This window comes from Lipotes vexillifer, unplaced genomic scaffold (assembly GCF_000442215.2).
Source record: "Lipotes vexillifer unplaced genomic scaffold, Lipotes_vexillifer_v1.1 scaffold645, whole genome shotgun sequence".
Classification (NCBI taxonomy): Eukaryota; Metazoa; Chordata; class Mammalia; order Artiodactyla; family Lipotidae; genus Lipotes; species Lipotes vexillifer.
In genome coordinates, this window is record NW_006777439.1 from 2,563,312 (window position 1) to 2,587,744 (window position 24,433).

The window sequence follows — 24,433 nt, forward strand, 5'->3', positions numbered from 1 at the left end:
TAATATGTGTTTTAAAAGACTCATTTTCTAGTTCTGTCCACTGGAAAAGCCTGTAAACAATGGTTAACCCAACAGCAATGAGCACTTCCAGAACCCTGATTGTGTCTCTAAATATTATTTCCCACCAAAAGGAACCAAACCTCTTGGAAAGATGGCTGATTCCAGATGTGAGGCAGGAAGTTTATTAGATGAATCTGGAATATCTTGTCACACCAAGTAGTAAGGAAGCAGCGATGGAAAACTACTAGGATTCTGTCCAAAGGATTTGGGCTCTAGCTTAAAGATGGGATCATTTGAGCATCAGTAGGGGATGCTAAATGCAATGGATTGAAACATATCAAGTATATTTAAATCCATAAGTTTAGTAGATACCAAAAAACTAAACCCATTAATCACCTTTAGAGGATGCTAGGGAACCAATCCATTGTGTTTTAAAAAGAAACAAACAACAACAACAACAACAACAAAACGAGAAACTGGTCTCAGAGTAATGAAAGAATCAAGAGTAACTTTCTCTTTACAGAATTTTTTCAATTAATAAATGAATAAGTAATGACAGAATTAGGATATCACCATGTGCAACCTCCTAGTGAATTAATGAATCTGGGCAGTGACCACCAATGGCTGCTCACATCACCAAAAAGAGACAATCAGGCATTTTATACCTTCTAACAGAAGTGCAAAACACTGCATGTGAAATATTCTTGACAAAATAATTGAACCTGAATCTTATCAAGCCTCTAAATCTGACTACCAATTTACAGCTTACAATGGCAGAGGAACATATTAAACAACATCACAATCAACAAAATCCAAACTGTTGGAAACCCCAGGACAAACAGCCAGTTTCTTCAACAAAACAAATGAACCAAATTGCAAGGAAAATAAACAAAGAAAGAAATGGTAGGAAGACCTATAAATTTTTTTGACATGCAAATGTATTTATTTGATCATATTTGAAAAGGCAGGGTAGAATAAGTCCATTTTCTTCACGGTATCACTGTAAACAGACTGAATTTCAGAGCTCTTAGCTTGCTTCACAGACTTCTGAAGAGTGAACATAAGCAGCCCAGCAAGCCTCTTCCTTCCCCTCCAGCCTCTCCCGCACTTGTTGGGGTGGGGTGCTGCTGGGAGGGGTTGGTGACAACTGATACTAAATAAATATCAGACGGTGAATTTGTCAAACTCTTTCTACCTCCTCCCATAGGCAACGGGGTGACTTGGATTATTCTTTAACTATAGCCATTGAGTAATCAAGTAAGTTTATCAAACACAGGATGGAGGGAAGTTTCCATTGTAGATAATTTCCAAAGGTAGGAATGGATGAACTCAGAGCTTCATTATTCAGTCCCTTCTTTTGTTGTCCAGAGTGAAGTATGCTAGCGATGGAGCTCAGATCCTTGGTCCATTGAGTCATTGGTGTAATGCACTCAGTTCCTTTGGAAAAGCCATCTTTGGATGGGGAAGAGAAGTTAGTTTATTATAATGATGGTACTATACGAGGAAAATCAAAGCAGCAAGCAGCAGGCAGTGACCCTTTCCTCTTGAACTCCAATGATTGTTCCACTCCTGTCAGCTTTACAGTCCAAGCAAACTCAACTGGGAGAGCAGAGGGTCAGATCGAAGAAAGGAGGAGGCCTTTACCCAGACCTGTGGACCACTTCAGGTCTTCCTGGATCCCAGCATCCTTACCTTTGTAGCTGAGGTAGTTATGAGGGATTGAAGCTTTAAGACTCCATTTTTTTTTTTTTACCAGCACAGCAAAATGACATAAAAAGCTGATCTTTTTAAGGTATACCGTACAATTACCGTGTTCTTTTCCCATTGCACCCTCCATGGTTTAGATGCATAGATAACCTCCCCATTATGCTCAGCCACTTCCCAGCAGCAAGACGTCTTTCTTGGAAGATGATAACAATCAGTCCATCTTTAGTTGGTCCAATGTTGAGACAACAGTTTCCCCCCAAACTTACTGTCTGAACCAGTCCTGAAATGATTTCAGATTCACTTGCGACGTCAGACGTGGCCATGTCCTAATGATAGTTCTAGGATGCCTTGTCCATAGTGGTGCACACCTCCTACTTGTGATCTAGCAACCTCCCTGGTTTGAATTTACCTTGATAGTTGCAGTATCCTCCATGATAACAGGAGTATTTCTGACCCCATCATCAATCACTACCACTTCATCCTTGACAGGGATATCACTGTAGAGCCAAGAAAGAAAATTTATAGAGTTCCAGTAAGTATCAGGATATTCTTCCTCTCCATCAGACCAAAAGCAGGTCAGGTTTCTACTTGCTAACAAGGTCGTAAAGCTCTGCCTTTGTTTTCGCACTGAAAAATATGGTGTTTTTGAAGCCATCTTTCTTAAAATAGGTAGAGTGGGTGGAACCATTCTAAGAATGGGTGATACAGTCCATAGCTGTATGTTCCTCTTCAGGACAGCTGCTCCCAACTCATCAACTTATCAAAACACAGTGGGGCTCAGGTCCTCCAAGTTCCAGCTCCACAACACAGGACTCAGCCAGTATGTGAAGCCTTGGTGATGCTTTGTGGTCAAGACCATATATGGAGCTTGGAAGAGGTCATCCCACTTGGGGTGGAAGAAGTCTCGGTGAACTGCCACCCCAAATCCAAGTAGCTAAAGCACGGTGGGTGGTTGTCACACCTGAAGTGCTTGCCCTGGGGCCGCCACTCGCCCTTCTGGTGCCACCAGAACCACTTGCTGACCCAGGCTGGCACTCAAAGCATACTCCAGGCCACTACACCCCAAATGTTGCCTCATGGAACCAGCCCGGAGTGAAGACTCAGCCCACCACAGGTACAGTGGCACCCGGGCTGAGCCCCGAGCGCCCTCCCGGCCCTCCTAGCAGCAGCCTTCGCCTGCCACCCCATTCCGAGAGTGGGGACACCTCTCTCTTGGTTTACTGACTTTTAATACACCAAGCCTAATGAATGGAGCTTGTTTGGAACCTGACTCAAGCAAAGGAAACATTTTGTTACGTGCTGTTTTAAGGAAAACAGGACCAGTATGGTGTTCATGAAAAGTAGATGAGATGAGCTGCAGAAATCAGGAAGAACTGAGAGCGCTGGGGTCCAGAACTGGGGGTGGCGGGGTGAAAGCACAGGCCAAGTGAGGCAGACGTGGCTCCTTCCTCACTAAGTGACACCTTTCACAACCTCATTTATCTATTGTCTCCAATTTGCTCATCTGGGAAATATTTGGGTTTGAAAAGAATCTTAGAATAGGGATCTAGAAAAAGCTTAGCTATATTAAACCGTGCCCTCCAATTCAAGTAGAGATAAAACAAGAGAGGAAGGAGACATATCTCCAAATTCAATTCTCCTATCTTCACTTATGTTTTATGAAGAACTTATGTCATTCACAAAAGAGATGTCGTTTCCCCAGGGGAGACAGCAGGTGTACATTTTCTCTCAAGGCTATTTAATTGCTGTCAAGAAGACATATGATTAACAAAACCAAATGCTGGAAATATGAAGTATAGACAATTTTAAAGTTGTTTATATAGTTGATTACAGTATATCACACAATGTGTTTATTTGCCATAAACCTGCCCATCAGAGACTGTTTCCACACCTGTGCATCTGCACTAAACAGCCCACCGCTTAGCTGTGTGTAAATTCCCAGCTGAGAGAATGGCCATCACCCGGCAGAAGCAGCTTTCTCTTGTGGCGTCTGTTACCCCTTGGGCACCAGCTTTGCACCAGTGAAGGTGGGGCCTGAGCCCTGTGGACCCGTAGCATCCCCTGCTTTGATGAGAGAGCCCTTTGAGCTCTACAGAAGGAAAATAGTATGGAAATGACAGGCCTTTGCAGTTCTTCATTGTTCTTTGTGACGTTGCTGCTCAAAGTGAGGCCCACTTTCTGTAATCTGCTGGTTATTGTTCAGAGATGAGACAAGAACGGAGTTGAGAGGAAGCATTTAGAGCTGTTGACAGCCATGTGGCAGCCTAAGTTTATGTCTGTTGAATCTAATTCAAAAATGGGACTTGAATTTTGTGTATATTGATTTTTTATTCCATTTTAAATTAATTTTTATTGCACTTCACAAAATATCAGGCTGTGACAGATTGGAAATAAAAAAAGAAACTGACCCTTCACCACACATAGTTTGAGAAGCATTGCTTCAAGAGCAATAGCCCACACGCATGCTACATCCCAGGGTTTCATTTTGACACTGTGACAGTTCCCAAGGGACAGCCAATGGCAAAAAATGTGGATCTACAAAGATGGTCTCCCCAAAGGGTTAGAAGGTCCCTCACAGGTGAGGAGCAGGTATCTAATCTACCACACATGTGTTAGGTCCATGGCAGGGGTTGGTAGACCTAATGAAACCAGCCCAACTGACCCCTTGTCACAACATAACTGCAGGCTTTTCCCTGGTACTAGTAGCAGCAGCAGCTAAGATTTACAAAGGACTTATTATGATGCAGATACTGTCCTAAATACTTTACATATACAAAATATTAAATAGCTCCTCTCTCTTTGGAGTAATATATAGTCTCCCTTAGCAAGAGAAGTGTATGTAGCAAGAGAAGTATAGCATCAAGTCTGTTTACAGTGATTCCTTGTACAGCTATGAAAATTTGCTAACAGCTGGCCTCTTTTGGGGGTATTTCAAGACATCATGCCATGTATACTAGAGACAATAATTAAATAATGGAAACATAATACCCAGGAAATAAGAGTTTTGTGTTCAGATACTAGGAATAGAGCATAGCTGGAAAAAATTTAATACAGAAACAGCAATCAGTATTGGAAATTGGGGGAATAGGGGAATAGGGGGATAGCTTGGACTATGTTTTCATTTTTTTGTTGTTGCATTTGGAAATTCTTGGGCATGAAACAGAGAAAAAAATATAAATGTAAGAAGCAAAGACAACAACATAAGACAACTTGCATCAGAGCATAGAGACCTTATCCAAGATGAAGTCTTCCATCTACAACTTTTCTCCCCCCAACCTGGCTGATTCTTTGAAAAGATAAACAAAATTTTAAAACCTTTAGATGGACTAAAGAGAGAAGACTCAAATACATAAGACCAGAGATGAAAGAGGAAACATTACAACTGATACTATACAAATACAAAGGATCACAAGAGACTATTACAGTTATATGCCAACAAACTGGATAACTTAGAAGAAATAGATATATTCCTAGAAACATACAATCTACCAAGACTGAATCATAAAGAAATAGAAAATCTGAACAGAGCAGTAACAAGTAAGGAGACTGAAAAACCTCCAAATAAAGAAAAGCCTAGGACCAGATGGTTTCACTGGTGAATTCTACCCAACATTTTAAATTAATGCCAATTCTGCCCAAACTCTTCCAAAAAATTAAGAGGAGGGAACACTCTCAAACTTGTTTTATGAGGCTAGCATTACCCTGATAACAAGGCCAGATAAGGATAGTATAAGAAAAAAAAACCCTATAGACCAATATCCTTGATGAATATTGATGCATAAATTCTCAACAAAATACTAGCAAACCAAATTCAATAGCACATTAAAGGGATCATACACCATGATCAAACTGGATTTACCCCTGGGATGCAAGAGTGGTTCAACAGTGCAAATCAATAAATGTGATATACCACATTAATAGAATGAAAGATAAAGATCAGATGATCATCTCAATAGATGCACAAATAGCATTTGACAAAATTTAATATTCTTTCATGATAAAAACTCTCCACAAACTGGATATAGAAAGAAGATATTTCAACATAATAAAGGCCATATATGACAAACCCACAACTAACACCATACTCAGTCTTTTCCTCTAATATCAGAAACAAGACAAGAATGCCCACTCTCACCAGTCCTATCCAACATAGTACTAGAAGTCCTAGCCAGAGCAATCAGGTAAGAAAATGATATAAAAGGCATCCAAATTGGAAAGTAAGAACTAAAAGTGTCTTTTCTTCAGATGACATGATCTTATATATAGAAAATCCTAAAGACTCCACCAAAAAACTGTTAAAACTAATCAGTGAATTCAGTAAAGTTGCAGGATATAAAATTAACAGACAGAAATCAGATGTGTTTCTATACACTAACAATGAAATATTTCAAAAAGAAATTAAGAAAACAGTCTCATTCACAATAGCATCAACAACAATAAAATACTTAGGAATAAATTTAACCAAGGAGGTAAAAGACCGGTACACTGAAAACTATAGGACTTTGAAGAAAGCGAATGAAGACACAAGTAAGTGGAAAGATATTCCTTGTTAATAGTGTTTAAATCTCCATCCTGCTCAAGTCATCTATAGATTCAATGCAATCCCTATTAACTTGCAAAGCCATTTTTCATAGAAACAGAAAAAGCAGTCCTAAAATTTGTATAGAACAACAAAAGGTCTCAAATAGCCAAAACAACCTGAGAAAGAAAACAAAGCAGGAGGCATCACTTCCTGATTTCAAACTAAACTACAAAGCTGTAGTAATCAGAACAGTATTATACTGGCATAAAAAATAGACACAGACACCAATGGAGCAGAATAAAGACCCCATGAATAAACCCTTGCATGTACAGTCAACTAGTATTTGATAAGGGAGCCAAGAATACTCAATGAGGAAAAGATAGTCTCTTCAATAAATGGTGTTCAGAAAACTGGGTAGACACATACAGAAGAATAAAATTGGACCCCTATCTTACAAAATTAACTCAAAATGGACTAAAGACTTAAACATGAGATGCGAAACCATAAAACTCTTAGAAGAAAATATAGAGGAAAATCCCCCTTGACATTGGTCTTGAAAATATTTCTTTGGATATGACACCAGAAGCAAAAGCAACAAAAGCAAAAATTAATAAGTGGGACTACATCAAACTAAAAAGCTTCTGAGCAGCAAAAGAAACAATCAACAAAATGAAAAGCCCACCTATGGGATGGGGGGGAATATTTACAAATCATGTATCTGACAATTAGTTAATGTCCAAAATATAGAAAGAACTCATACAACTCAATAGCAAAAGAAACAAACAATCCAATTTAAAAATAAGGAAAGGACCTGAATAGATAGGTCCTTTCCAAAGAAGACATACAAATGGCCAACAGGTACATGAAAAGATGCTCAACATCACTAATCATCAGGGATATGCAAATCAAAACCACAACGAGATATCACTTCACACATATTAGGATAGCTATTATCAAAAAGATAAGATGTGGTAAGTATTGGCAAGGATGTGGAGAAAATGGAATCCTTGCACACTGTTGGTAGGAATGTAAATTGTTGCAGCCACTATGGAAAATAGTTACAGAGGTTCCTCAAAAAATTAAAACTACCATATGATCCAGAAATCCTGCTTCTGGGTATATATCCAATGGAAATAAAATCAGGATCTTGAAGAGATACCTGTAGCATCATTCACAATAGTCAAGATACAGAAACAACCTAAGGGCCCATCAACAGATGAATGGAAAAAGAAGATGTGGTATATACAGGGAATTATAGTCATTATTTTGATATATATAGTAGAGAATAATCTGCAAAAATACTGAGCCACTATGCTCTACACCTGAAACTAATATAATATTATAAATCAGCTATACTTCAATAAAAAAGATGTGATATATATTTACAATCAAATATTATTCATCCACAAGAAAGACGTAAATTCTGCCATTTGTGACAACATGGATGAACCTGGAGGACATTATGCTAAGTGAAATATTGATAAGGCAGACAGAGAAACACAAATACTGTATGATATCACTTATCTGTGGAATCTAAAAAAGCCAAACTCATAGAAACAGAGAGTAGAATGGCAGTTAACAGGGGCTGGGGGTGAAGGAAATGGGGAGATGTGGGTCAAACTTTCAGTTATAAGATGAAAAAGTTTGGGGGATCTAATGTACAGCGTGGTGATTATAATTAACAATGTTGTGTTATACACTTGAAAGTTGCTAAGAGTAGATCTTAAATGTTCTCACCACAAAAAAGAAATGATAAGTATGTGAGATGATAGAGGTGTTATCTCACACTATGGTGGTATATATATCATTTCACAATATATGTGTATCAAATCAACACGCTGTACATCTGAAACTTACACAATGTTATATATCAATTATGTTTCAATAAAGCTGATAAAAGATATTTTCTTTATTGATAAAATGACAATCTTGTGGGGAAAAACCCCACAAAAACATGTTTCTGTGACCGTCTCTTGCACACCGGTTCTTTCTGACCTGGATCAAATGCTTTATTAAGTGACTGTTATTATTGCTAATCTCCTCTCTTCAAACTATCTACCCATCTATTGTTTTCTCTTATGGTCCTTCTTGGAATCTGAAACCACATATTCTAAGGAAATTCAAGAATCAATCTAAAGGAATTTTTAAATTTACTATTTTACATAGATTGGATTGGATCACTAAAAAATACAATCTTTTTTGTCAGCTCTAGGCAAAGTATTTCTTTTCTTTGCCTAGGCAAAGTATTTCTTTTCTCTCCAAGTCCATGTTGTTGAAAAACTTACCAGGAACTTCCCCCAAAGTTGGGTCTTGATGCTAAAGTGCACTCCCAGAAGTGCAAAGATAATGTGTAAAAAAAAAAAAAAAAATCTGTCAGTGATGTAGATGAAAATGAACATTAGAGCAATTCCTGGTCAGCAAAGAAAGAACCCAACGTTTACATACTCCTAATGTGCATACATGGCTTCTTCATATTTTCCTGCTAAAACTCATCTGGCTTTGCTCAAGTCCTCAAATGCAGTGAATTCTAGGCAGCACCTGATATTTATTCATGCCATTGTCAAGAGCATCTCTGCAGTTCTTGCCAAGGTTTGTCATTGAATATGTTTATCCAGCTGCATGGCAAAAACATAATACATAGTCATCATTTTACTCAGTCACCTACTCAATATTTTCTTCTATGATTAAATTAATTCATAAATGTTACACTTTTAATACCAGAAAGCTATGGTTCATCCAGCCAGTTGAATACTTGTTTGTCCATTTTCTAATGTTGCTGGGCACTCAATCATTTCATTATAGAGTTTGAAATAATGAAAAGCATTGCATTTACTTAACATGCACAGTAAACAGAGCAGGATCCTTCTATGAGCTCCTTTATTATGCAGTGTAAGGCTGTAGGAGGAATTTTGTGAGAAACACTGGAGAACTGTGGGGGGGTGTTTTGGAAATGGTTCTGGTGTATGTAAGCAAATATGCTCTGATTGCCTAATGCATAGGACAGAAACGCTGGCTCTATTTGCAGCTGGCACAGTTTTTTGCTCAACCCTGGAGGGTTTCAAATAAACACACACATCTTGGTCTTACTCGTACCTGATTCATTACCAGACTGTGCTCATGAACCCTGTAAGCTGTTTCCATGTACTGTGGCATTTTTGAGACTCCCTCCTTTAAACATCCACACCCAGTCTGGTTTTTTAAAGCAGGCTCCAGAAGCTCTTAAGTACTCATCTGCATAGTAAAAGGATGGAAGCTTATGGGCAACAGTCTGCTTTGCTCTCCACTGCTGACCTTGGTGACAGCAGCACAATATGCCTCTAAATAGATACCTGGCCCCAGAGGCAAGAGCCATATACCATAGGACACTTATTAAATCACCTTCTGAATGAAATATTTATAGCCAGCACTGCAGGGCAGTTAGCTTTTCTAGAAATATATCCAAATTTGCTCCATCATTCTGGGAATAGCCTTGGTTAGCAATTGCTCATAATGTCAATGCTTTTGGAAACTTTTTACAGTCGTTTTATTGTTTTTAGTTCAAAAATAAAACTTAAAGGAGCTTGAAAACTAGGTTCTTAGATGATCACATGATGGCCTGATTTCCGTGGTTTCAGTTCTGTGCATTTTACTTTATGTGCACCCACTGAAATTAACCAAAATTAATCCATATTTGAACAAAGACTGTGTATACAAATAAGCCCTAACGCTAGCTGAAGCGTTTGGAATGCATTGGTCCAGGGAGGCGAAGAAGTTAGAGCAAACAACATATGGGCTTTAAAACCTGGAACTATCCAAGACAGAACAAGAAAGCTATTTTCACTTTCCTTGTTCCTTTTTTTTTCCCTCCAGAAGATGAGTAATTCCTAATCACATTTTATTTTCATCTTTAGAGCTGTATCCTGAAAGAGCCAGGTCAATTTAAAACTGCTGGTGAGTTTGCAGCCCTGTCCAATAATTACCTAATGCATTTGTGTCATCTGCTTTCCTTGTTGTGTGAAAACACACTAAGGAAATGTGTAAGTCCACTGATTTGTTCCCAACTCTTTTATTCACCTTTCAGCATGCTAGTTCCTTCCCTTGGCATTGATATCATTATGCATTTGTCAAAGATAGACTGTCACTTCAGGGCCTCTATTATGTGCAAGAATTGGCAGCAAATTTTGCCACTGGGATTTGCTTATATCCTCTGTATGTTATTGTACTTCTTTGGAATTCAGTAAATTCCGTACACCCACTTCTTTGATGTTCATTCCAGCCCTTAAATGTGGAAACAATGACTGAAATTTTGGATCAAAGCATCTCATAGATGGCAGGCAACACAACTCTCTGATTGTTCACTAGAACAGAGGGGCCTCCCCTTCCCACCTCCCCCGCTAAAATCTAGGCCAACAGTCCTCCAGGAACAGCTCTGGCTTCCCTAGTGCAAAGTCACAAGAGCAAGCTAAAGAAAACCACTCCAAGGTTTTAGGAAAAAGGAAGAGACTAAACTGAACAGCTAAAGTGAAGCTCGTGGTCATTTCTAACTATAGAGAAAGCTAACTACTGTCCCAGTTGGTTCTCTCGTTTCTTTTACACTGGTCATGCTCTAGTCTAGCACTTCTATTGGGCCAGGCTTATTTCAGATTTGGAAAAGTCTTCAGATCTAATTTCTATATAACGTCAGCTGTACAAGATGGCCTGCATTTTTTTAATGCATGCTTAAAAGAAGAGGTAAACGGTCCAGGAATTAAGAAGTTTTTAAAGTAATTGGAAAAAAAGCAGAACTACCAAAATTTCAACGAGTTACTTTTGCAAACTATAATTAGCTGTCTGGAACAAATTTTCAGTGTTTGCTTTTGCTTTACTCCTGGGATGCCAGTGCAAATAATTACTTCATTCAATTTATTTCACAGGTCAACTTTGACTCATAAAAGCATTAAAGCAGGTAACCCCCTAGGGATGTTAGGAAGACAGATGAGCAAATAGATATGAAACTGTTGTAAGCACTTTCATACAACAGGGGAAAAAAGGCACTTATAAATTCAGGGTGTTTTATGGTTATGTGTTGACTTCACTCCATTTGGTATCCAGAATGTGCTAGTTATAATTAATACACAGTGTTGGGAACTATTATAAAAGTACCATATACTCTTTTTAAATATAGTGAAGAAGATAATTGTGTTCGAGGAATCTCATCCTGTGTAAATTAGAATAATTCCCAGTAGAGTGCCATAATTGAGAATTGGGCTGACTGCACTGAATGGAGAAGAGAGTCCTCTTAGCACGACAGCCTGTGTTCAATCAAAAGGTAGAGTGTCAAGGAGGTAACATGACAGCCCTTAAAATACCAGTTTCAGACTGCCTAAGTGAGAAGTTTTTACTGCCCAGACGTATGCAACAGTGACATCCAGCGGTTGTGGAAATAATTACAAGTGAATCTCGTTTTAAAATACAAAGTAAGTTTTGAATTATAATTGAATATTCTGTATTGTCAAATGTTGCCTACATTCTTTATCTGGCTACAGTGTAAGTCAATAATTCAGGCTGGATGCCAAGTAAAGCAAAACTCACTCTGTTTATTTCCCAAGTAGTTTCCAAAGTCTGTTGTTCTGTTAGTCTTATTTTGATGTTTTATAATTTAACGAAAATTATAGTGGGTCTACGCTCCAAGGGTCTCCCTGACCCTCCTAAGCACACTTAGATATTTTTGCAAGCACAAATGAGACTGTGCATGCTGCAGACACACAGCAGAAGTGAAAGCTGTACTTGACTCCACTGTTAAATACTCCACGGAAGGCGTCTGTGACCCTGCACATTTTCATTGTTGTGGAATTGCTCAAAGAAGTTCATTATGATTTTTTCCAAGTCATTGAAGATGAAGAGAAAGAAGAAAGGGAAAGAGAAGAAAAGGAAAGGAAAATAAAGAGGACGAGGAAGGAAAGAAAAAAGGAAGGAAGGAAGGGAGGGAGGGAGGAGAGAGAAGAAAGAACAGGACTACTCACTGATCTTTAACAAGTTTTGGTAATATGTCCATGTGTGATAATAGATCTAAAGAGGAAATTCAAAAAGATAATTAGCCTCCCCCCAACTTCTGGTTTTAAATTGCATTCCTTCAACTGCCAGCCAATTAACTAAGATAAAAAATAATAATTTTTGTTTAAAACAATCGGAGAAAAGCTGCTGCTGCTGTACCTAAAACAGTGCCACTTGTAGGAGGATGCTAGCAAGGCATCCCCCTCCATTATGCTGGGAAAGAACTCTCAACAGAAGCCTGTTAGGTCACCTCATCCAGTAAATTATTTATGTCCATGTCAATGCCAAGCACATCAGGTGACTGCTTACCAACTTCCCAGGCGGCACTCCTTCTGAGAAACCGCCGTCTCGTGCCAAGCCGTTTCTCAATCTTAGACTCCCTCCTCATATTGGGTTTTTTTTCCCTTCATCCGCCTGCTTCCTTAAAGTTCTCACAATGGGAAGAACTTACAGGCACCCTCTCAAATTCTCCTTGTTAGAGGAGGGAAGAAACTAACAAACAAGCTGAACATCTATCCAACTCCAATAAGATAATCAAGACATAATTCCATAAAGAGCTCCAAATGCCCTTTAGCTCATATACCCCCGTTGTGCCCTAATAGAGGAAAAAGAACCGCACAGAAGCTGTGTCGGATTGAAGGAGCATGTGCATGTGAAACCTGTGAGGGGCACTCAGCAGAGAGCGTCAGGACAAAGAGATGGGGATGGTCTCCGTGAGGAAAGTCTGGGAAATGATTCCCATTTGTGTCAGTGAGAGTTAGGGGAGATGTACACTGAAACAGAGCAGGAAAATCTGCAGGCTTTAGCCAGGTTTTTTTGCTTTTACGAGGCCTTTGAACTGTAAGGGGGATTATCCAGATTCTGAAGCGAAAGAATGCGTGTTCCTATCACTGCTCTCCTAGTATCTTCACTTGGAGATGCCTCTGGCTTCTTGCTTCTTTGTGGAGAGTATATGGAGAATTAGCACACCCAGATCTCACCTCTCCTTTTAGCTCTGCTGGAGTCTGGCTGGGTGGCTCTTATCTTGTGCACCCTGGAACTCTGATTCAAAGATTTCTAGAGTCAAGATTGGGGTCCCTCGAGAGCAAAGGTAGAACCTCCCCTTGACAAGCTGGGACCTCCGACACCAAGATGGCCATGGCCACCGCATTACCAGCTCTTGCCAGTATGAGTAGCCAGAGGCTGGCATGAGGGATCAGTTCCCTTCTTTTCTCCCTAAAGAAAAATCCTGCCTTGCAAAGCTTTCTTCAGTGTTTCAGGACCAAAAAAAAAAGCAGTTGCACAACACGCATATCCTCTCCTGGCTTATAGCTTCGGGTATAGTTTTACTGCAGTATATATATCTAATAATCCATTTAATTTCTTTAGAGAGATGTTATATATATACAGTTGGCATTTGGATGGAATCACATGCCATAAACCTGTCTGCTCCTACCCAGGTTCAGAATACAGAAGAAGAATCTGTTTTACAGACATTCTAGAATTTTTACATGGTCAATTGGCTGGTTTTGTATTCTGGAACATATCAGAGCATCTACAGGAAAATATATATATATAAATTCTATAAAATGGTGGCAGGATTTCTGATTTACTGATACTGCTGGTTTGAATTTTCACAAAAATATTTAGCTATAGGACAATGTATTAGGTGTATTCTTAAAGGTAAATAACTGCAGCCAATAAAAGTTGGGCCTACAAAGGGTCCCATCTTCTAGTTTTCTGCACCAAGAATTACTACCAGTGTAATCATGGCTCCCTGCACACTAATATTTCCTCTGATACAGTATGATCAATGTTGTGGAAAAACATTTATTATATTTCTTCTAGCTACTTAAAGGCATTACTGAATTATGGGCATCGCAAAACGAATCCACTGTGCATTTTTTCTTTATGTGACGTTTTTACAATCTTCATTTTCTGCTTTGCAGCCACTGAGCTATAGAGATCCACACTTTGTCCCTCTTACAACTGCCACTGGGGCCACCCTCTCCTTTCTGCTTTATTACGTCTGAAATGCACTTCATATGATAACATTCCTTTTCATTCTGTGCCAGACTCTTCTTTGAAAGGAAAAAGTTATGAAAGGAATTAAACAATCGCTGTTGTTAATAACAGTTCTTAATCTTCTTTCTTAACTAAGGTTATGAAGTTTAGACTGAGAAAAGGACAAGGGGAGGAAATGGTATTTTATGGAATCATTCTGGGAGAGCTGATGGAATGGGTGTGAGTCTTGCAGTTTTGACATTTAACAATTTTATTAACATCTTTGCTTATTATGTACCTTAATCCACAGGATCTGCAGTGGGGAGAGAGTGTCCAGCTAACAGCTCGTGTCCCAGGCCCTGCCAAGGGATGAATCAATTAGCAAGAGAAGCAATGATGCAAATGCTCCGGGGTCACTCGGGATGCTGTTTGCCTTTTTGATAGAGAAAGCACGCCATAAATAACATCACACCTCAGGAAATCATTCCAGGAGGCCCAGATGCCGGTAAGGCTGCTGCCTGGGACGGAAGGAATCATTTGCTCATTGTGTGTATTTCCCCCATCACAGTCAATGGAAGATTTGTAGTAAAATCAAAGTATTTAAAAGTAGGACAGTATGTGGTAACGGAGGCATGTTTAGTAATTTTTTTAGTACCAGAGCCCATGATTTATGAGCCAGAGTTAGAGCCAACTTTATTACAAAAATGACTTCACCCATAAAAACCTTATTCAAGGCTCTCAGGAGAATGCTGCAGTACCCAACAGCATTATTATCCAGCAAATATCCACAAACAATTCCCTCCTCAGTCTCATTTCTGCCCCCTTTCAAGGGACAGGCTTCCTCCTTTACCTGCTGAAAAAGTGGGGTCCCAGGCAATGTGTTGTGCTCTTTCTGTGGTGATTTGCCTGGATGAGGCATTTATAAGCCAGAGCAAAAGATGCCTCCAGGGTCTCAGTCACATCTTCCCCAACCTCCTGCCCTGAGGAATAATGAGCAGAAGACACCCACTCACCCTTCATTTCCTCCCTGCACAGAGCTTTCCCGCTCCCTGCACTCCCACCCACTCCTCCAGAGCTTGGATCCCCATCACCTCAGAGGGGCAGGCTGAAGCTCCCCGCCTTCTGATTGCCATGGTAACCGCCGGCTGCACTAAAACTGCCAGGGCTGGGTGTCCAGGCTGGGTCCCCTGGGCGTACCAGGATCTGGGAACTAGCCCTCCATCTTATTAAACTCTGGTGTCAGCTCCTAGCAATTGTTTTAAATTTACACCCTCAGAGTGGCTTAGTGGGATTACATGTCCATTTGCATTAAAACAGGTTTCTGTCATTAAACTGCCATACAATAAGCTTCCTTGGGACAAATTAATGAGCTCTAAATATCATCAAGTAGAAGTTCACTTCACCAAGATGGCCAACAAGGGGGGCAAAAGGAAGTGGCTGCTCAGAAATCTTAGCCCAGGAGAAATATAAGTGCCAACTACAGAAGGAGGTCTTGTCTGGGTCCTTCGCTGTGAGATAAATGTCTCTGATTTAGAGCTGATCTGGGAGAGTTAGCAACATTATCTCTATTCACCAAGAGCCCACAGTTCACTTCCTAGGCCTATTCCAAATACGCCTTTACCCTTGACTGCATCTGCTGAAATTTGCCGATGGACCACTGGACCCTTTTCTTTGTGACAGTATCTCAGTCTCATGTGCTTTACCCTGTTGTCTGTCTGTCCTTGAGGAACTTGGGTGCATCCAAGTTGCCTGGGAACAACAAGCACACAGCAGAGCACCACGTGCAGCTGGAATGAATGCTCCCAACTCTAAAATGCCTGGCTATTTATTACGGGACTGTTTGGACCATCAATCAGGGAATTGGACCCTGGGACACTGGTCCTGATAAGGAGCACCCTACTCTGATCATCTAGAAGCAGAATAAGAACAGGGAACAGTTTTTAAAGATGGATTGTCCCTGCTCACAGGATTGCCAACACTTGCCCTTATAAATACATATACGTGTCTAAGTATAAATTTTTCATCAAAAACAAGTAAATCAACTTCCAAACTTTCTTTTATGTAAAGGAGGAAAGACTCGCTGCTAGACAGACTTCCCGATCTGCAGAAGCTGTGATCTCATTTCTGTATAGTCTTAACAGGGAACAGTAATGTATGATTGAGACACTGCTATATTTAGGAATGACAAGATGGGCATTATTAATAGCTTAATTGACATTAAGGCAATTACCCCTACCCTTATTAGAGTTTGTAGAATTACACAGAAAATATTGGATGAGGCCTTTTTTCCCCTAGAGCTACCCAAGGATACAGCATTTTATTTCATGCCAGATCCCTGCTTTGACATTAGATACTCAGCCATAGAATGATTCCAGTAAATCATTATAAATGCATTATAATAAAGATGTTATGAGCTATCAGATATTAACCCCCAACCCCTAAAGAGAGATAAATAGTCCAGTTGCATGATACCCACTTTCGTTTCATAAGAAATAAGCTTTTGCAAAGAGCAACTGACTAATGAATTATAAAATGGTGTGTTGAGCTCAGATAATTAAACAATGCATTTTAGTGTCTAGTGCAGGATGAACACTAAATCATACACAAATAAAAAGGGAAAAGCCTAAACCCCAAGCCCAGCTCCTATTTTCACATAACATTAATGTTGGCCTACAGTCCAGAAATGCTCAATTGTTTTCTTATCTGATTAGAGGGACTTATCAAGTATAAGATCAAGACACAAGTAGGTCAAGAAACCAAGAGTCAGAGCAAGAATTCCGGAGGTGCTAATTTCAGATAAGCCCACAAGGTTATTTATTTATTTATTTATTTATTTTATTTTATTTATTTATTTTTTTTTTTCTCTTTTCTTGCGGTACGCGGGCCTCTCACTGTTGTGGCCTCTCCGGTTGTGGAGCACAGGCTCCGGACGCGCAGGCTCAGCGGCCATGGCTCACGGGCCCAGCCACTTCGCGGCACGTGGGATCCTCCCAGACCGGGGCACGAACCCGCGTCCCCTGCATCGGCAGGCGGACTCCCAATCACTGCGCCACCAGGGAAGCCCCCACAAGGTTATTTTAATGGAGATTTTACGTGGAGATTACCTTTCTTCCCAAAATGTTTTAATGGAGCAAAAGTCTAGAAGAATCTGGAAGTTTCCAAGTTTCTTTATACTTTTATTTTTATTTCTGAATTCGTAGTGAAACATATTAGTTGGGGGGGTGGAGTAAAAACTCTGGTAGTAACGATGATCTTGGTCTTGTAGTGCTGGAAAGACAGACAGGAGGTGGAGAGGTACAGGGGTTGGTTTGGGTTCTAACCACTGTCCTCAGATTTGTCACCAAGTCCAGCCGGGCTCCATCTAGTGGTGAGTCTTGGATCACCATGAAGTTTTTTGCCTTCTGTGGCCCCTGTGTGGGGCTGGTTTGCCACTGACGGCCATTTTGCCATGTCCTGGGCTTGCCACAAGATTTGAAGCTGAGCTTAAGCATAGCGTGAATATGTATTTTAGTCTTCCAGCCTCTCAAAGACATGGTGACTGCTCCAAGGCAGTCTTCTGTTTCTTGGTCAAACAGCACACCACTAATGACTGTGTGGACAAAATCAGAGATGGCCTTGGACTCTGAGTGGGCAATAATCACCTGTGCTGGTGAGCAGGACTTCCCTGGAGCACCTGGTACCTCAGGTTCCACTTGGCCATCCCTCTCCTGTGCTCCAGGCAAGCTAACCACAGCCCTGTGCCCACTCCACTTCCCCAGCCCCATGTGTCACCCTCAACTGACACATGCAACTGACTTCATCTTTCTAAGGCTTCTTTTCTTCAAGGGCAATACGAGGATTTTAATAATGCCTACCCACAGGGTTGTATGAACATGAAAGGAGATTTGTTATATGAAAATCTATCTATGTAAAATGCCTATTACAGAGTAAGCTCACAATTAAATGTTATTTATTTTTATTTTAGCTATCTTGTATTTTTTCTCTCCTGGTTCTTCTCGCTTCATTCTACCTTACATCTTCCAGTTCTCTCTCTCTCTAGCTCCCTCTCTCTCATACACACACACACACACACACACACACACACACACACACGTGCATGCACACATTTGCAAATCCCTGAAGGCAGACTCTGATTTATTCATTCAAGAATACCTTTCAGTGTCTAGCACAGTGTTTTGCATTCAAACTCCGTACATGCTTGTTACCCTAACAATATTAATAATATAATAGCTACTAGTAACATTTTCTGACCTCTTGGTGTGAACCAGGCACTATGCTAAGTATCATCACCTCATTTAATTCTTACAACAGGTCTCTGAGACAAGTACCATTTTCATCCTCATTTTATAGGAAACTAAAGTTTAAACATGATCTATATCTTGCTCAAGGTCACACAAAGCTCATAATTGGGCAGCCAAGATACAAAGAATCAGCCTAGATTTGGAGTCTCAGCTCTTAATTTCCACTGTGTTGCACTGATTTTGTCAGCTTTCTCCTCTTCTAGACTGGGCTCCATTAAGGGATCAGTCATAAGCATGTACTCACTCTTAGATGAATGACCCTTAGGATCTCAATCTTTGGTGTTTCAGGAAGTCCAGAAGTATATGTGACCTCTAGTTTACAGCTACCCAAAAGTCACTTGTCTGCAAACTCCTGGGTTGTTACATGAAACCATCCAAAAAGACTTTACAATTGCGTACCCCATAAAGTTAATTTCACTTTGAGAGAATGTGTCTGAGGGAGGTGATGCACTTAGTTATGTATTCAGGTTGGTGGCCACAGTAGATGGAGCTGTCCTGTCATCCTTGACAGACTGGCTCACTGGCAGCCTCGCTCCATCACGCTGTCACAGGCCAGAGATGGCCTCCCCGTATTAGCTCAGAACAGTTATGCTTCCTGATGGTCCAAGCCTCACAAACCCCACACCTCCCTTAATTAAAGAAGTAAATTAAAAGGAATATTTCAACCTTAGGGATGAATTATTTTAGTAATTTGAGATTGATGTTTTATTGCATAAAAGGACACACATGGGTTTATTAAAAATGCTGCCTTCCTGCCTAGCACAGGGAGATCAGCTCGGTGCTTTCTGTCCACCTAGAGGGGTGGGATAGGGAGGGTGGGAGGGAGACGCAAGAGGGAGGGGATATGGGGATATATGTATATGTATAGCTGATCCACTTTGTTATACAGCAGAAACTAACGCACCATTGTAAAGCAATTATACCCCCAATAAAGATGTCTAAAAAAATAAAAATGAGCTTTAAAAAAATAAATTGCTGTCTTCACGTACAAGGATCTGTGCAAGAGGTTGCCTGAGGCGGTGAGGAGTTTGTGTAGCCAGAGAGATGCCCTTGTGAAACAGCAACCAGAGGGGCTAGGACTGAGGTCTGTTGCTGCAGAACATAGCCTGGCTATTTGTTGTACACTTGTCCTTCAGGCACAGCAGCCAGACATTTGGGATCTTCCGTGGTCTTCATTTCAAACTTGCTGACCCTGAGCACTGTGCTGGACACTACTAGGGTCACAAAGAGTCAGGGGGTCCTCTCCTCTCAGGAGTATGGAGGCTACATGGCTCGGCTCCTTTGCGGTTGGATAGGCCATGTGACTGGTCTGTTGCTGTAAGCAGAGGTACTGTATGTCACTTCCAGGCCAAAGCATTTTATTGTCAGAAGACCCTCCAGCTCTCTCCTCCTCTGTAGAAGTGAGCTTGGAAGCATGTGTCTGAGAGTACCCTAGATTCCTAAATGACTTGGTGGAGCCGAGTCCTCCACAGGCCCACATTGTATATCAGCAAAAAATAAACATTTTTTGGATTAAGCCACCAACATTTGGAGGCTGTTTATTACCACAGTAAAACCCAGACAATCCTGATTAATCCAGGAGCTGACTTTTTGTTCAGGAAATGTGGTCCTTCTTTCCAAGTCTTAACACCTTTATCTTTTTTCCAATAACTTTATCCACGCATTCAGTGGTTTACACAGATTTTTTCATGCTTTTGGTATAATCTCGGATGCCTAAGATTGCCAAATGACACTTAATTGGGCAGAGTGGTGGTCTGTCCTTGGTCCACTGATGAATACTGGCACGGCAGAATGAGACAGTGAAACAGAAGGGGAAAATAGAGAAAACGAAAAAAGAGAACAAGAGCGATAAAGAATGAAAAATAAATAAATATAGAAAAGACAAAAAAAAGAAAAGTAGAGAAAACAACAACAACACAAACGATAGGAAGTTTGTTTCAAGTTAGCTATGGCCAGTTGCTTGTAGTTGGATTCCACTCCAGAAGGTATCTCTCAGGATATCTTTGACCTTCAGCACCTAGTGTACGTGCCTAGCATGTCAGGGTCCTCAAGAAATGTTGGTTGAAATCACAAATAAAGGAATGAATGAACCTTTGTTCTATAATCTTGGAAGCATGTGTTGCTTGAACTGGTCTATAACTATGAATAGGCATTCCATCATACATTTAAAGTCAGTGGAAAAAGTGAGAGGGGAACTAGAAATAATTGAGTTTGAATAGCTCCTCACAACCTTTAAACCTGAGTCCTTGAAAAGAGCAACTATGAGGTCAGAACAATTATTCTTTGTCCTAGAAACAGGACATCACTGATGACTCAGAGCAGTCTGTTTAAGATAGTGTTTCAAATAAACTGGGTAGAAACGTCCTTGTTTTGTTTGCCTCTGGCTGGGCTGAACTGAGGGTACAGTCAGCATTGAGGTATCTATGGCCTTGATGTTGTAGAAGGTGACAGGAGGGAAATGGAATAAAATTTGCTGAATAATTTACTTTTGAAAAACTTCGAAGGGGGCCAGGAATAGCAATATTACCAGAGAGTTAATAAGAAGGTGGAGCTGGGAGGCATTCAACTGCCAAGTGGGAACCTCCAGTAGAATATTCACCTGGTTGGGGTAATTCACTTTCCAGAGATATATGAAAGGACTGTGGCAGGGCTGCCCCCCATTCAAGGATGCTCTCTGGTCAAGGAAGTCAAGGAAGCTTGTTCTAAGGTTATGGGAGGAAGTTAGCCCTTCCTCTGGGGGAAAGTATGAATCCAGTGTCTCCAGTCTGTGGACTTACTTGTGTGTGTGTGTGCCTCTGCATACACGCACACATGCTCATACACACTCACGCAAAGTTCAGATGTCTAGGACTTGTGATGGGAATGGAAAGAACCAAATAAGCAGAAAGCTGCTGCCTGGCAGGCTGAAGGAGGATGACTGGTGTGGGCAGGAAAACAACATTCTGCACAGTAGTAGGGTATCCTTGTGGATCACATGGAAACACAGCAAAAGTGCTATACCAGCTTGGCTGCAGTTTTAAAGAAAAGGATTATCTCCTGGGATGAACTTTCTCCTGGGGATGAACACATTCTCTGCATCCACATTCAAATCCATCAACTTCCACCTGTCATCTCAAGCTACACTCCTCTCCCATTTCTTATCAAAGGGACAAGCATTCTCGTTTCCTTGGCTCTAAATCACGAGCTTCTCCTCCTCACTCTTCCTTTCATTCAGTCTCTTCCCCTTTAAAATGTTTCTTGGATTCACTCTTTTCCTCTCCCTGCCTGGGTAGCTGGTCTACCTAATTCCAGATCATTGCCCTTCCTATAGGAAATATAAGACCCACATGCAAATAATGAAATACTATCCCATAATCCAAGACAGAAATGATAAGTGTTATGGTAACAATGGCCCTAAGTACTAGATTTCCCAGACACTTCAGATTTCATGTAGTTTTTAAAATTTTCAATAAAAGTAATTTGTAAAATGCATATGTTGAAAGGTAAAAATTTTAAAATATTATCTGATTGTTTTGCATTTCTTTTTTTCCCCTTTGACCTCCTTCCTCCCCTATTCACGCAGCTGACCATGTCTCTTGCTCTTTAGCTCAAGGAAGGGATGAAACAGCATTAAGCAGAAGAAGCATTTTCTTCCTGACTTGCATATTTCAAAAGCACAGCCCCTTAGGGGGATAAAGACATCATTATTAGGGCAGAGGCAAAGGAGGAGGGAGCAAACATGAATATAAGCTAGGCTCTTCCTCTTCACCTCTAACCAAAGGGAAGATCCCCCACGATTGATGGAGGTAGAGGGAGTGAAATTGGTAAATTAGTATGGTTACTTTGGAGGTGAATTTGGCAGTATTTGGTAAGATTGAAACTCTGGAGAAATTTTTACACATATATGTAAAGATATTTGTACAAAAATGTTTCTTGCAGCATGACTTCTAAAGAAAAAAAAACTTCTGACAACTTAAATGTTCATTCACAGAAGAGGGAATAAATTAAATGTGGAATTTTGGGTCAACCATAGACTATTCTTTTTGGTTTGTTTGTTTTTCTCTAACTTTTCATTTTATATTGGAGTATAGCCAATTAAAAAAAGTTGTGATAGTTTCAGGTGCACAGCAAAGGAACTCAGCCATACATATACATGTATCCATTCTCCCCCAAACTCCCCTCCCATACTGTATAGCAATTCAAAGACATTGTTTAAACAACAGGAAGAAATTATAGGGGAATCTAGACCTTAGAATCCAACTGCCTGATAAGCCCTAAGACTTGAAATATAAGTGCCTCGTTTTACAGATGAGAAGGAAGAGGGGCCTGAAGTTAAAGGGTTTCTCAAAACCAGCCTGTTGTTTACATTTCTGACCTGGCCTTTTGTCCATGATGTCATCTGATACCCCAAGCTGCCTGGTATAGTTTTCAGTCGATTCCAGGAAGTAGAAAGTTGTTCCCTCTGATCTCCCCAGTACGCTAGCACAGAAGAACAAGAAGAGGAGGGGAGAGGGGAGGAAGAAGAGGAGAAAGAGAGATGTCACCCCTTGCTCTTGAGGTCACAGTCCAGATGAAAAGCAGAATCAAAACTGGAAGCCATAAAAGCCTCCTAAGTAACCAGTTCTCATATTTCCTACCTTCATACCTAAGGGGTCTCCCGGTCCTCTCTGGATCTCCATTTTCTTATTAGCAAAACAAGGGGTTCAGCTAGAAGAATTATGTCCACCCTTAAGTTCAAAATATTATCCTTGCAACGAATCTACTTCTAGGTCTAGATCTTCATTGTTGAAATCTTCACCCATAAAATAATTTTTCATCCACTTTCCCAAATCTTTTGTCCACACCCTAAAATTTTCCCCTGGTTGATCAAACCTAGACACCATATTCGATGCTTCTTTTCCAATATAATGTTTAATTCTCAACACTCCTAAAAACTTGTGGGAAGCATCTTCTGCCTAAGCTTTCAAGAGAGGCACTAAATAAAAATCTCAACACTAAATGTCAATCCCAGCAGTTTTTCAAAGATTGGCAGCCCGATGTCAGTGAAATGGCCTTGGCTCCATCTCTGTGAAAGCCTGAGGTGGGAGTGGAAGTCGTCACAGCCCCGCGCTGACCTCCTGGCCCGATGTGGCGGGCCGAATGGGAGTGGGAGTCAGGAACTCCACGTAAAGTACTAATTGTGTGACTGACTTGGGCTGTGACATTGGAGGAAACTGTTCCACCTCTAGGCTTCTTTTGCAAAGGAGGAAAAAGCTGTAAAGAGAAGTACTCTGAAAAGCACATTACACTCTACAGCCCAAATGTTACAGTCATTAGGGAAGCAAAAGGAGACTCAGCTTCTTCCTCAGCCATGACTGTATCCTTGTGGGAGTCCCCAGCCACATTGCCAGTGGCAGGATTTCAGAGTGTCACAGCCCAGCCATCAGAAACACATCGACTCTTACGCAAATGGCTCAAATTCACTTTTCACTTTTAAAGTAACACACTTTTTAAAATTATTAATGGTTTAGTTGTGTCACCACCCAGGAGTGAAGGGCATTTCCCTCTCCCACATCTTTAATGGAAATAATTAATGAGGTGTTAGAAATTAACAACAATTAACAGTGCATAGGAACAAAGGCAGAAGGTCAGAGACTCCGAAGAAATACAATTTAGCTTCTCGGGTAGAATCTTGCGTTTCAAGGAGGGAGACCCCAGGAGCATTTTCCCTGTTACATAGGTTGCCATTATACTGATCTTTCAAATGGGAAAAAATACAGACAATGGTTCTAGTAGTCTTACATCTTAACAGTACAGATTTCTCTGATGAATTCTGAGAATTCCTAGCCTTGGTACATCTCTCTCGGACACAAATACAGCTGTCACTCCAGAACATGGGCCCAAACACCATCATTTTTTAAGATTAAGCATGTTAATGGTGTGACGAAAG

The 24,433-nt window shown here is 40.5% G+C and overlaps 1 pseudogene; it reads right to left on the reverse strand.

Moving 5' to 3' along the window:
• Positions 1-1,662: 1,662 nt before the first annotated feature.
• LOC103074960 (tissue alpha-L-fucosidase pseudogene) lies at positions 1,663-12,629 on the reverse strand (annotated as a pseudogene).
• Between the last annotated feature and the right edge of the window lie 11,804 nt (positions 12,630-24,433).